The sequence below is a fragment of the Pollachius pollachius genome (genome assembly GCF_949987615.1).
Source record: "Pollachius pollachius genome assembly, chromosome: 8".
Lineage (NCBI taxonomy): Eukaryota > Metazoa > Chordata > Actinopteri > Gadiformes > Gadidae > Pollachius > Pollachius pollachius.
The window spans coordinates 424,734-440,091 of record NC_136941.1 but is presented as its reverse complement, the minus strand read 5'-3'; positions in this window follow the sequence as shown (position 1 = coordinate 440,091).

Sequence of the window (15,358 nt, the reverse complement as noted above, 5' to 3'; positions counted from 1 at the left end):
TTTAGGTCCTGAGTTATGGCCGGGGGGGGGCATCGGGGGGGGCTCTGGTGGCATTTGAAAAAGTGGATTTGCAGTATAAGAGGAAAGGCGTCGGCTGTGGGGGAGGTTTGAGGCGTGAGTGATGGAGGGACAGGTGTGCGGTGGCGGGTGATGGATGTTTGACCTTTGTGAATGTGGGAGATACCGACTTTATTTATCTCTGTATATTCCGCGGTAAGTGTTTGCAGGGGGGGGGGGAAAGGGAAAGTAAAAAACAAAAGCAAAGGGCAAGGCGGTGGATTAGCATGTCGGAGGCCATGAGTGTCAATTTGGATTCTAATTCAACCGCTGGCTGACTTCTCCGCTGTTGCTGTAAAACTCTGGAGCTTCTTTTCCCCCATTCCGTCCAAAAGATGCTCGTCGCCGGCTGTGAACACGTGACTTTATATCAAGTGCCGACCGCGTGTGAAGGAGTCGATCCAACCGGCAGCCCCTCCGCTTCAATGCATCCCCACCGCATGGAAGACTCCGCCAGGGCACTAATAGACTCTGGATCCTCATATTCTGCTGAGTGCCTCTCCCTCCCCCCGCGTCACACAGTGTTGTTCCTTTAACATTTAGCCCAGGACAGGTCCTTCTGGCCCGTTCAGGAAGGGACCAGATTGCACACAAGTAAGCAGATACCGCCCGCTTTATTATAGACATCTGCTTATAATATTAGCCGCCTCTGCCAATCCCGACCGGCTAACCGGCCACGTGACCGAGGACACACCGGGACAGATCGATGCCACCAAACAGATTGCATTGCAGGGATTCCTTCGGCTGACAGTTTTGGCTTTAAAAAAAGAATAGCGACCTCTTCCGAGGTGACCCCCCGGAGTGCTGCTCATAAAATGACAAGAGACAGGAATCCATTTGTACGACGACACTGAGACGACATTGTCACTGTCAGGGAGCCCGTCCTGCAAATGAATTTGAGGTTCGTTTCGCGTATTATGTCAATGGAAGGAGGCGGGCAGATGTAATCCAAGTATTGCGTGCGTTTCTGTTTAGCGTTGTGTGCGTTAGGGTAGGTTGGCTTGTGCCCCGCGTGTCGTGGTGTCGGCCGGCCCCGGGGCCCCAGCAGGGCGGCCCGTGGGCCCCCGGCCTCAGCTGTCAGGACGGGAGGTGACTGGCGACAAATGTCAAGAGAAAAAACAACAACTGTCGTTTTAAAAGAGGCTGTCGACTGCTGAGTTACGAGGAGGACTTTGGGGGGTTTGGGTTGTAGTTTTTATTTATTATTATTTTTTCAAGTTGAAACAATTGTATTTTGAAGTAGTGTTTCATTTCAGATACCCTCCGTAGTGAGATCAGGTTTTACGCGACACAATTCACTGCAAATTAGATATTTTGATATTCAGAGGCGTTGGATCTGCTCCCATTGTCGACCGTGCAGCACTTTTACATCACATGCACGGTCTCCGTACTGTATATTATATATACAGTGTGTGTGTGTGTGTGTGTGTGTGTGTGTGTGTACGTACTTGTGGGTGTATGGTTGTGTTTATGCGTGTGCACACACAAATAAAAAGCCACCAATTTCAGCGAAATTGATTCCCCCCCCCATACACACTTATATATACATACAGTCCATACCCCCCCCCACCCTGTCCCCTTCCATTTAGACATCAAACTAAGCCGGTTACATCTGTGGGAGGGGGGAGGGGCTGTCTTTTGAACCTGAGTAAACTACCGAACACCTTCGGCATCCAATGGCAGCCCCCTGCCCCCCCCCCCCCCCCCACCCCAGGTACCACCACCGGAGCGCCCATCCCCGGCAGCACATCAGGGCAGCCGGCAGCCGTGTGTGGACTCACAGCGCCCTGCTCGCTACAGCGCCTGGTCAGACGGGGGACGGGGGCGGAGCGGCGGAACAGATGTTGCTGATCATCAGCCCCCGGGGAACGGTGTAACCGCAACACCTGGCCCACTGCGCGCCACAGCCCAGGGGCTTGGCACCGGGTGTGGTGTGTGCGTGCGTGTGCGTGTGTGTGCGTGTGTGTGCATGTGTGTGTGAGTGCGTGTGTGTGTGTGTGTGTCTGTGTTTGTGCACCAGTGTGTGTGTGTATGTGTGTGTACGTGCGTGTGTGTTGAGGGAAGACTACTATGCTGGAGAAGAGAAAAACACACACACACACACACACACACACACACACACACACACACATACACACACACACACACGGCCTGCCTCAGGATTGGAGGGAACTCCTGTAGGAGAGACTCTCTAGATCCCTTCAACGCCGGCCCTTCAGGTCGGGACGGCCTGGAGGTGATTTTGTATTTATTCCTCAGCCGGTCGTCGGGCGCATGAAGTGGGGTTTGTTATTTACTCTTTTTGGGCAGCTGTTCTCTCACTCTGCACATGTTATGTTTTAATTCATATGCCTGTCTGGCTCATTTAGGTTTTTAAAGCGTTAACGTTTTGCTTCAGAGCGCTTTAAGGATGTAATGTGCCCTCATTTATAATATGAGGACATTTGATTGATTTTTTGTCTGATCGTCACCGAAAGCCTTGAAATGTTAAAACAGTACTATAACATTTTTGCATAAGGGTTTTCTATCAACATGCTTTACTTTTACATAGACCTAGTATGAATAGAAGTACTTTATTCCACCACTGATGTAATAACATATATAACATTATTATTATTATTATTATTATTATTATTATTATTATTATTATTATTATTATGTAGTCAAACGACATTATTTCATTAAATGATAAACCCATCAGGGGATTACCATACAGGTGTGATTATGACCTGGGCTGAAATATTTCTAAAATAGCTCAAGACAAACGAGTTAATCAGTGAATTGGTACATTTGGGAGATCATATAGTTGCAGAATTGCAACTAAAAATAAAAACAGCGTAGAGCTTGGATATTGACTTTGATGCGGTGGCAAGTCATTGTTTGCGGACAGAGCAGTGCGAGTGAGGGCAGCCAGGTGAAAAACGACGCGCAGCCACGAGGCTCAATAACAGCAATGTTAAAATCTCCTTGACCCATAGGTCGCCGAAGAGAACCCTAAATCGGTTCATATTTTCCTTGCTGAATCAATGGCGGCATAAATTTGGGCTCAATGACAAGAATAATTTAAAACGGATCCATAAACGATAGGATGCAATTCCCTATGGCTAGAGATGCATAACAATTTTTCCCAGATTGACAACTGGAACCTTGCGGGCCGAGGAACGTGCACGGTCGCTCCGACGCATGTGCGTAAAAGACAATATTAAGGGCTGGCAATGCTGACTAGACTCGGTGTGACAGCCGCGCGCCTCTGTGCGGATATGCCTTTACTCGTGAGTTCAAGTACATATCGAGAAATCGATCGCTGCTGAATTTCTTACGCTTTTCTGCTCTGATCAGCAAGGATAGGAAGGACAAATTGTTTAACATACTTGAATAAATAATTCCCTCGGCGCCATGCGTTCCAAGACGTATCATCTTCCCTGCACAAACGCACGTGAACGAGCGCGCGCGCACTCTCTCTCTCTCTCTCTCTCACACACACACACACACACACACACACACACACACACACACACACACACACACACACACACACACACACACACACACACACACGAGTCATCACTTCCCTTGCATGTCACTGCCTCCCCTATCACTCACTCATGTAAAGAGAGACGTTTTAATCGGTCCTAAAATGAACACACACAAAATGTGAGAAAGCTTATTGTTTGCATCTTCGCTTTTTAACAATGCAACACAGAATAATAATCTGAAAAGGTTCGTAAGAGCTCATACCTGCAGATACTCAGGAGGCGGTGGGAGCGATACAGACTAATTCTGTTTTGCAAAGCATCTTGCTGATAAATATTAATTTGAGCCGTCATGGCGTATTTGAAAATTCCAGCTAAAATGTCACCACATGGAACATCAATGTAATATTTCAAGGCCTGAGAGCAATACCCATATTGATTGCATTTATTTGACTCAGGGGACGAGAAATAATTCTTCAATGTGGAGACACATCTGGTGACCAAAGATGTTGAGCAGGGAATGAGAAAATGCTAAATAACAATAAAGCATAAATAATAAGGGAGGGCATTAAATGTATTATCCAGGACCTGGATTGATAACAATCACTTTAAATAAAATATTTGAGATCATATGGCTGGCTATGCTATATTTCCGAGGGAGAATGTAGTGTTTTGTATAAACAAGCAAAGGATGATCGTTAGCATTGAAGGATTTATTTATGTGCTCGTCTGTTGTCTTTGGACAGTCCAAGCGCTATAATGACATTATGAAGCCTCTTTCTTTTATTGTCATGTTCTAAAGTATTCCGCTTTTTCCTCTCTTTTTTCAGTCCCAGACAGACGATTTCAAGGCTGATGTGACCTGAAGGATACTTTCTTTGTAATTAACAATATTGACTAACATTAGTTAAGGCGTCAGTCTGTCTTTGTGCAAATTAATTGAAATGTGAGTAACAGGGCTTCGACCCGTGTGTCACCACGCAACTTTGTTAACTGCATCTATTTCTAATTAAAATAACGTCGAAGACAGGCCTGTTTCATGGTAAACCACGGTCCGAAATATGGATGCAATATTATTTTATGATGGGTAAAATTTTCTAAAAGATACGGATGAATACAAATTACCAAAAAAAACGTAATTTAATTCGTGCACTTCCAGGTAATGGAATCATTTTAAACGAAATGTCCTAACAACTCTATGAGAAAAGCATTCTTTTCTCCCTATAGAAAATACAACACATTCCTTGTCTGTAGCGTATTTAAAATATAATAAAAACACCTAATTGACACATATTAATTACAGCAGGCTACCCTCTTTCTTCTATTGCGATAGCCTTATAAATAATGACTTTTTTTTTTACAGAAACCGTGAAGGATATCTGAAGTAGAGAAATGGATGTGAGTTGTGTTTGAGGAGACGTTCTGAGTTCCCTGTAACCTGGGAGTTTGCATAAAGCACGGCTAAAGCGCCTCCCATTGGCCGCTTTGAGAACGTCTCTCTCCACTCACTCGGAGATTGCTCGATTCAACCTTTTTATCCCTTCTCGTTGGTAAGTTTTAAAAAGGTTTCCAAAAGCAATTATGGATATTCGAAAAGGCAATTGATATCAACCCATGTGAAAGGCTTTCTAACAAATGTATTCTTAACATCAAGGCGGAATATCATTTATTAATGCATAGGCTACTTGTCTACTGCATATCAATTCTTATAAATGTTGTTTCACTTTTGAAACGTCAAACTTTCGAATTTCCCCCGCCAAAGTTCGGGAGACGTCAAGAGAAATGTTTAATGCTTTGCACCGCCGGTTTTCCTCAAAATTCATAACAATAAACAACATCCGACCAAAGATATTCTAAATAATGGAGCGGAGGAAGCCCAAGACAACAGCTTCAAAAGGTAAATACCTTTTCCTGCCATCTGCGGAGGCACGTGGGATAGTGGTCTTTGTGAGCGCGGGGTGGAAAGGGAAATCAGGGGTTTTGGCGCAGACAATGTCAGCATTTCAATAAAAAATGGAATCAGGGCCCCACTGTTTACTTCCCCTCCCTCAACTCCCAGAGTGGTTCCTAAATGTGTCATAAATAGCAGCGGAAAACAGAAAGGAGAGGAGTGAGATAAATAGGGCCCGCACCTCAGGAATACTTCTGTTTTTGAGGCAAACGGCGCAAGTGTGAGTAAGACTGTCAGGGCCCATCTATAGGGGCCATCTATAGGGGCCATCACAACCATCGTGGCTGATTTGAAATTAGACAAATAATTCTGTCGTAGTCTCTCTGCCTGCTGCCTGTCTGTGTGTCCCTGTCTTCCTGTCTGTCGTCCCTGTCTCTCTGTCTTCCTGTCTGTCTGTCAGTCTCTCTGTGAGATGGTGTGTGTGTCTTTCTGTCCCTGTCTCTCTGTGTGATGGTCTGTGTCTGTATTTCTGTCTGTCCCTGTCTCTGTCCATCTGTCTCTCACACACAACCTTACCTTACTTCTCAGAAAAACAAAAGGCCACATAAATACAAACACTAAGGAATGCAGGATATGAGTGTCCATCTCTGTGCCAGACCTTTACAGTCAAACAACGACATGATGCATTAAGAATAAGAACCAGGACATCGCCTGCAGCAGAGTGTAGTGTGGTGTGGCGTCAGTGGGCTATAGCTAAAGGTATAGCATAGCACACACACACACAGATCACGCAAACACACGCGCACACACACACACACACACACACACACACCAGGCATTAGCAACAGAGCGGCGAGCAGGAAGCAGTGCTGCGGTGTCGCAGGTGATTTAACGGTTGTCACGGCAGCACTGAAAGTGTACCGAGACAGTGTCCCCGTCAAAGCTAATATTTGTGATGAATCACCGTCATGTGATGGGCTCCGCGCTAATAGGCATGCAGAGATCTACCGCGAGCCCGGGTTTGGCTAATGAGCATATTCTAGTGGATGTGTGATGTCACTAGATGGCTTGGCTTGGGGGGGGGGATAGAAGTGGCGTTCATCTCTGGATCTGATCGCCCGATAACCGGAGGAACCTGTTGAATGTTGGTTCCTTTGTGTTGTTTCCACCGCGGTTAAGCTGTTCAACATGACATTCATAAAGCCATTAGAGCGTACCTCTGGCCAGGTAAATCAAGGTGCACTGGGGGTTTAGAGCAGGAAATGATGCAGCCGGCTCTACGGTTTATCAGGATGGTCTGAACCCCACTGTCGTCAGGGAATCAATGGGGTGATTACTGCCCTGGATTTTTGTTTTGTTTTCATTTAGTTTCGTTTATTTTACTTTGTTGTCTGTGTCGATCTGTCTATCTGCCTGCCAGCCTGCCTACTTTCTTACCTGTCTGTCTGTCGGTTATCTGTTGTTGTAAAGTGTACGGTGTTGTATCATTGGCTGCTCCTGTTGTTGTAAAGTGTACGGTGTTGTATCATTGGCTGCTCCTGTTGTTGTAAAGTGTACGGTGTTGTATCATTGGCTGCTCCTGTTGTTGTAAAGTGTACGGTGTTGTATCATTGGCTGCTCCTGTTGTTGTAAAGTGTACGGTGTTGTATCATTGGCTGCATTGGCCGTACGTGTTTCCAACTAAGACCTGACTCCCCACTGATCCGAGCGCTGCAGTGTGTCTCCTGAAGACAGACCGGGCCACACACCAGACCAGCCCACCTGAGACCCAGAGAACCAATGAGGAGCCCACTGCCTCCGACCTGAGACCCAGAGAACCAATGAGGAGCCCACTGCCTCCAACCTGAGACCCAACGAACCAATGAGGAGCCCACTGCCTCCGGGAGGGGCCCACTGCCTCCGGGAGGGGCCCACTGCCTCCGGGGGGGCCCACTGCCTCCTCTTGTAATCCAGCTAAGTAGCGCCGCCGAGGAAGCCCTCGACTGGACGCCATGCACTCATGTGCGCCCTCTTTCCTTCTCTCCTTCCCTTTCCAGCGGGCGAGACAGCCACCGTATTTTATTCCCAGCCGCCCATGCCAATGTAGATTTACAAACGGGCCTATAAAACCTGGAGACCGCAGAAAAGCAAAAGTCACTGATCTCACAATTACTTAGCCCTCTCGGCCGACCCCCCCCGCCCTTTGAAGTCCTGGAGAGAGAGAGAGAGAGAGAGAGAGAGAGAGAGAGAGAGAGAGAGAGAGAGAGAGAGAGAGAGCGTTCACCGTTCCTGTGCCGTCTGTTGCGCGGCTCGCAGCTCGACGGACCAACCAAAGACCGAGCCAAACCCGTCCGCCGATCAATGTCCGACCAATTTGTCTCGTCGGTATCACACCGAATTCCACCACATTCAAGCAACACACCATGGTTTGGTTTTTTTTTCTTTCACGCTCTCTCTCCTCCCCCTCCCCATCCTTTACACCCCCCTCACCCCCCTTCAAAACACAGCCTCCGCCAGAGCCCTCAATTGCTTGTTTAACGTGACACATAATTACTGTGGAAATATTTGTGTATTTTGTACGAGTGCCATGGCTGCCAAGTCCTCCCGGGCTCCCAGTGCAGCCAGGAGCCCTGATTAAAACAAGATGCTTCATTTGGGCCAGCTTTGGAGAAATCAGTCCCAGAGACCGGCTTCCCTCTGCCAAGGCCTCTGCTGGCCGCGCCGCGCACGCGTGTGTGTGTATGTGTGGTAGCACATGCGGCTAACCCCCCCCCCCACACACACACACACACACACACACACTGGTTCAGAGTGGGATGAATTGTGCTGTGTAATGGAGTTGGTTTGTGATGGTTGTTTTTACTATCTATCGGTCCGTGTATCTATTCACTCTGTATCTATTCTGTCCATATTTGGTGGATAGCTGGCGTCGATGCCACCCGCCAGCACCACATGTGTTGCATATCGTTATGTTTTTGCGCAGACGTGTTTGTATCTGTTTAACTGAAGCGGTGCAGTTCACCAGCACTCTGGTTGTGAACAGACTGAGGTCATTCACAGCTACTGAAAGCTGCTGTATTTCTGCTCTTCAGTAACGCGGCTATCACTTCACGACAGAATGCACCGATTGAAATAGAACGTCTTCTGTCCCGCTCTGTGTCTAGTGTTCAAAAGGCTCTCACTGGTCCTCTTCAGTTCCATCATGTGTTCACCTGTAACGTGTTCACCCGTAACGTGTTCACCTGTAACGTGTTCACCTGCAACGTGTTCACCTGCAACATGTTCACCTGTAACGTGTTCACCTGTAACGTGTTCACCTGTAACGTGTTCACCTGTAACGTGTTCACCTGTAACGTGTTCACCTGTAGTGTCTTCACTGGCTCTCGTTGAGGAGGCTGATTAAGGCGTATCGAGGACCGGGGATTAGCGTCACAAATACCATCAGGACGGCGCTTTAAAAACAGGTTCCTACAGACAGACGGAGGGGCAGAGGAGAGTCGTTCACCCCGGGGTGAGTCTCCTCGGGGGGGATGAGTCTCCTCTGGGGGTGAGTCTCCTCTGGGGGTGAGTCTCCTCTGGGGGGGGGTGAGTCTCCTCTGGGGGTGAGTCGTGATCCGCCTCTGGGGTGGGGGGGGGCTGAGATGAGGGTCAGCTGACCTTCAGGTGGGCCGCTGCCGTTCCTGCGACGGGGATCCTTTGATATTTACTGACAGTTTCAATTAATGGAGACGGGAAAAAAAGACCCAAACGCTGGGTGAACTTTGCAGAGTCTGCGCCGCCGTGTCTTTGATGTGTGTGTGTGTGTGTGTGTGTGTGTGTGTGTGTGTGTGTGTGTGTGTGTGTGTGTGTGTGTGTGTGTGTGTGTGTGTGGGGGGGGGGGGGGGGGGGGCCTCAGCAGCAGTATGGCGACAGTTCCTCAATCCATTCTGGGTTCTAAACGGCTGTCATCAATGGTAGTGGATTCAAGCTGTTCACTATCTAGGAGAGTCTTCGTTCCAACGCGGCCTTCAGTGAATCCAGATGGAGGTAATTAGGGAGAAGCCCGGGGTTAAACAGTCATCTTGGTGACGATCTCCACGAGGCCTACAGGTATGGCTGCAACCATGGGGGATCGAACCCAGAACCGGTCGGTCCGAGAGTGTACTGCAGTGTTCGACCCCCCTGGAAACACAGTCCACATCAGGAAGGCAGGTGGACAGGTTTCAGAAGCTGGCCCCTGGAGTTGGGGCCAGCTTCATGTAAATTGGGGCCTCATTCCGGTTATTGAAAGCCAATGATCATCATTAGATTTCCAAAACCGTGCCACTGGTTTGTCCTGAATGACAAATGAAGGTGGTGCTTAATGAAGGACTGGAGACGCACGCGTCCACAACCGTCTCCTATATAACCCTTATGAATATTTAAGATTCTTTAATTCTGTATATAATTGTGCACTAAGGCTTTGCATCTCTATAGACTTCACAAATAAAGTGTGTAATGGAAGAGACGGTCCCGGCTACATTCCATTAATCATTGAAATTAATTAACTGGTGAAAATACGGGGACATGGTATGGATGTGATCCATCGGGGACCAGGAGGAGTTGTCTCCAACACGTCCTTTCTGTACGGGAAGGTGTAATTAAAATGAAGCGCCTGACTAACAAACGCCTCTAAGAGTTTCTTCATGTCGCCCGGTGTTACTGCCTCCTGAAAAATGCAATTGATTTTTGCAGCGACGTGAAAGACGCGTTAATGTGTCCGCGCATCACCCCCACGGTTCAGATACTTCATGCCAGCAGGATAACAAGACTGCCTAAGTGTTTTTGAATGATCATATCCATAATATATATTATCCGAACAGAATCTTTCCGTTTACTTTCTTATTTTCCACAACATTCAAATGAGGTGTGAAAATATACGTAAATAGATATATATATATAAAAATATATGAATCAATACTCGCCGACACCAACCGACAGACGCGTAGCATCGGGAGCAGGAAGTAGAGAGCAGGAAGTGGAGGGCAGGAAGTGGACGCTTTAGCCGGCCTCGCGGCTTCCTGCGGGCGGGAGCCTGGACGTGCGGAGGAACCCGGTGTCGCGCTGGAAATCCTCCGTCAGACGGAACAAAGTGGGGCCGCCTCGATTCTCCTTCTTGTTTTATATGATGGCTCGAAATAAATGAACTTTAAATGGAACCTTGGCAGGGACAGCGAGGCCTATTGATCGCCCCGAGCGGGGAGCTGAAGTTTAAGGGCACAGCTTTCCCGGGGGCCCGGGGCCAGGGGGGGGGGGGAGGGCGGTAACTGGAGTAATGAAATTGATTAGGAGAGGGAGGGTGACAAGCTAGTGGAGTCAAGCCCTTGATGTAAGGAAACAAGAGTGCTATCTAATTGGGGTGTAATACAGGTCTTTAGATGACATTAAGCACAGATGTGGTGGTGGAAGGGAGAGAGAACGAGAGAGAAAGAGAGGGGGAAGAGAGAGAGAGAGAAGCCACCCCCCCCTCCCGGATTGAGCCAAGATAATGTGCCGTTGGTTGTTGGTTATTTTTTAATTACCGGGCCCGTCTCATTGCATTATCAGAGTCCTGTTTGACAGCAGAAGGTCAGTGAATCCATGTGGGCTTTTATTTTATCCACTCCCCCAACAGACCCCCGTGTCACCTCAGACTGCCCCCCCACCCCCCAACATCTCAATGTATGGACGTTGACTTTCCCCATCAATCCCACCAGGGCCACACGTCGGCCCCTGCACCCCCATTAGGGGCTCAGGGCCCCGGGTCCCCGGGGGCCCACGGACCCCGGCGTGGGCCCCCGGGGGGGGGGGGGGGGGGGCCACACGGAGCTACGGTGTCCTCCTCTCTGGCCGAGGGCCCGTCCCGCACGGCCCCATCCATCCCCGGGGGGCCGGAGCTGTCTCCGTGCAGCAGGATGGCCAGAAGTTACTGTGCATTACAAGCACTTAGTGCAGCGATATCAAGGTTCACCCCTGAGTTCCAATCTCAGGCCAGAACAGGGGGCTGGGAGGCCGTCATTAGAAAGCCATTACACGGCCATATTTCATACGGCGGTCCCTCCCGTGTTTCAAGGTGTTAAAAGCTCGATGTATATTTCCTGCGTATCGGGCCGGCGGCCCGCGGCCTCTCGCTGCAGTCATTGACCTTGGCCCCGCCAGCCTTCATTAGCTTTTAGACACTTATCAGTCATAACCGGGTTTGTCCTCTCGGCTCTGCTTCCTCCTTCGCTTCACTTAGGCTGGCAAATAATGGCTGAAATCCATTTATCTGCCATTTCCAACAAGTGCGTGACATTAACAAATTATCTGCTTTTCGCTAAGTATGGCCAAGGTACCCTCTAAAGGATTCACCACTCCAGTAGTCAAGGTCGGAGCTTTTTAGAAACTGCCCTTTTTTATTTTTCCGACCCGGGCTATTTTCTTTCCTTCCTCGTCTTTAAATATTCATTCAGCTTTTGCATGCTGAGCTGAGATTTTATGAGCACTTTCAGCCGCATTTCTCCAAACACCCAGTGTTTATTCGGTTTTGATTATTTATGCCCCACTCTAACTTTATAACTCACATCCCTAGGAAAACATTGATCCAAGAGGCAAATGAATCTAATTAGGACCCTTTCCTCTGTGCTGGATATTGACTTGTTTTGAAAGGTGCCTCTCCATTTCAAGCGAATGTCTCCGAAATGCTCGCGCCCAATCTCTTAAAGGAAAACTTTGGACTGCTAATGATACATGAGAGATGTTTAGTCCATAAATGCATTCCCCATATAGATCTAAAGTAGAGCGGATCATAATGCATCATGCCCAATACACCAGGGAGGCTGGAGCAGGAGCTCTGCTAATAACAAAGCAGTTACATATTATTTCTATAAATACTGCGGCTCTCTCTCGTGTGGATCTAAGTAACTCCCAGTTAACAGACTAGGGCAGTGGTTAGGAACCATCTCTCTCCACCTGGGAACCCGGAGGCCCGGTTAGGAACCCGAGGGCCCTAACTGCGTCGCCCCCGCGGACGAGGCGGGCCCCGGCAGCGTCACAGACTCAGACCCCGTACCGTGGCTCCCGAAGAGAACGCCATCTTAGCGAAGAAAAACCCTGTGGTGTTGACATAAGAACAGCATAGAACATAAACGCTAGAACACAGAACACAAACGCTAGAACATAGAACATAAACGCTAGAACATAGAACATAAACGCTAGAACATAGAACACAAACGCTAGAACATAGAACATAAACGCGAGACGGAACAAGGAGACGTAACAAGGGGACGAAACAAGGAGTTAGTAGTTAGGGTCTGTCTCCTCCCATTTGTCTCTGGTCGTCGACCTCGCTCCCTTGGTGTCCGGGCGCTTGTTCGACAGAGCAGAGCGTCGTCGTTTCTCATGGAAAGCCCCCACCCTCAACCCCCCCTTGCTGTAGACCTTTTTCGCTCAGACCCGATTCTAGACCATTCTGTGGCGTTGATTCCTGTTTAAAGCGGTCATGATTATTTTATTTTGTAGCGTTAATGGAAGTAAATTTCAGTGGAGGGGATGGGGTCGGCGAGACATTTGCAATTCATATTCCCTGGCGTGATCGCATTAGGAGTATGTTCTGTCATATTTGATTAACGCGCTGTGTTTTCCTTAAAACAGGATTCAAATATGAAAACCGACGGAAATGAGGCTATTACATAGAATTATCAATTTTTTATAATCTACTCAAGGAGGAGGGGGGAAGAAACGAAGTGCTCAGAAACGCGAGAGATCAGGATTCAGCAACATTTGTAATCAGTGTTAGGCTGCAGAAAGCAGTCGCCTGCGTCTTTGTTTGACGGCACAATGCCAGGGCACAGAACACAATTAACACGAGTGGCTTCTAGGCCCGCGTTATAAAGTCCATATGTTGGAAACATTAACCACTGTGTCAGATATATGTTTACGCGCAGGGCATTTAAATTAGCCTGCTTTCGGCTCTTTCTAACAATGCCTTTCTGGAGGGGGGTTGGAAGGGGAGGAACGGGGATAAATTATTGAGCCGCTGCCATCGTCAGTGAGACCGGGCGGCAGCTACCTCCCCGTCTCACAGAGTGCAGTCCCTCAGTGGTTTTAGGTATCTTATAAATGTTCCTTTATCATTAAGTAATCATAAAGTTTAATGCCCGGTACTTAGTTTTAACAGGTACGTGCAAATTAAAGCATAAATAATGTACAAATACAAGCTCGAATACTGATAGTCTTAAGAGTTAAGTGTTAAAAAATCAAATCAAAGTCACACACTTTTAATTTAGTTTAAACTCTTACGCTCTGCGGAGCGCTGTGTGTATTTATATATTTATGTGTATAAATATTCAATAATATCAAATCACATCTAATAATGCACCTTTGTATTTAAATATTAATGTATAGGCTTATATGTATATTGGAGGGTTTCACACGATGTCACACACATTCGGGGCAGCCACCTTTATCCATCTATCAAAACATAGATCTATATATATATAGCCCTCGGCATTAGTGTAATATGTATAAAACATCCCATGTAGAATTTCCATGTATTGCGTGGAGGTTTCCAATGACCTCGCCTGGACAGGTAACTTTACGTCAGGTACTTAACATTACATACCACCCCCGCCTCCTCCACCGCTGGCCCGTCCCATCCAGCCCTGCTAAGGCCGTCCTCATGTCGCAGAGTGAGGCATCAGTCAAAGCACGTGGCCCAACTCCCTCCGTCTATGGGGTATTTTACCTTGTGAAAACACCCTGGAAAGGCACAGCGGGCTACTTAGTCAATGTCAACAGCCGTTTTTGGAACAAAGTGTACGTGCAGTGGAGTCAGCCGGCTCTCCAATTCCGCCGTCGGCCATTTAGCCTGACCGTGGGTGACGGTGAATTAAAAAGAGGGGCCTTTATGTTCGACCCTGCAGAGCAAAGGGCTACATCCATAACTTACGGAGACAGCGAGGCCATTAGCCGCCGCGGCTAGGCCACCTTTACATAATACGATGCGGGGTAATCGCTGCGGAGTCCTACTGCACCGGGGGTAGAGGCCGGCTATCCCCATGCAGATCTGGAGTGCAGGAGTCAGCGCCAGGGCTGATAACACAGCCCCGCGCTGCCGGGTCCAGGCCCCGCTATTGATTCCGTTACCACTACTTCGACATGTTTCCGCCTGTTATTATTGGCTGTAAATGAGTCGGCAGATTCCTCGGATAAGATCGTATCGTATGAAATCCATGGACGGGGGGGGACGGGGGCTGGAGACGGATCGCACACATGTGACTGCGTGACACGCGGACAAATAAGAATTGTCAGCGAAAGAAAAACAAAAGCAAAGTTATTAATCCCCAACACCGGACGTTTCTTTCATATGGTTCCTTTTTTCCTTTTCCTCAAAGAACGAGGAACACATGGGCCTCGGGCAGGATGCCGTGAACACACGGAGCGGCGTTCAAACGACAAACTGCTCTCAGCTGGGATCAGGGGACGGGGGGGGCGACATGAGCTGTGGTCGATCCCAGATCCAGGAGGAGGAAGAGGGGGGGGGGGGGGCGGGGGGGCAGTTCCACGGGCCACACAGTAGTTGCCCGTCACACACACACACACACACACACGCACACGCATGCACACACACACACACACACACACACACCCGCCACACAATCTGCTCAGCTGACTCTGTGTGCATCTGCTCGGTGAACTCTGCTGTGTGCCGTCACTGCCACTACGGATCTGCTTGGTGGGAGGGGGGGCGTTCTGGGAGGGAGGGGGTCCGTTGTGGGGGGGGATCGTTCTTTAACCGGCGTCTAACTCCTGAACCCGTTATGTCGGATCCGATGACGCCCCGCTCTGCTTTGATTTACATATGTCCGAAAACGCTTACGCCCGCGATTAAGCGAGTTGACGATATCAAAGAAGGACGCTGCTGCAACGCCGTCCGTCTTTGAAAGGGATGAGCCGGGGAGTCCGGACAGACGGACTTCTC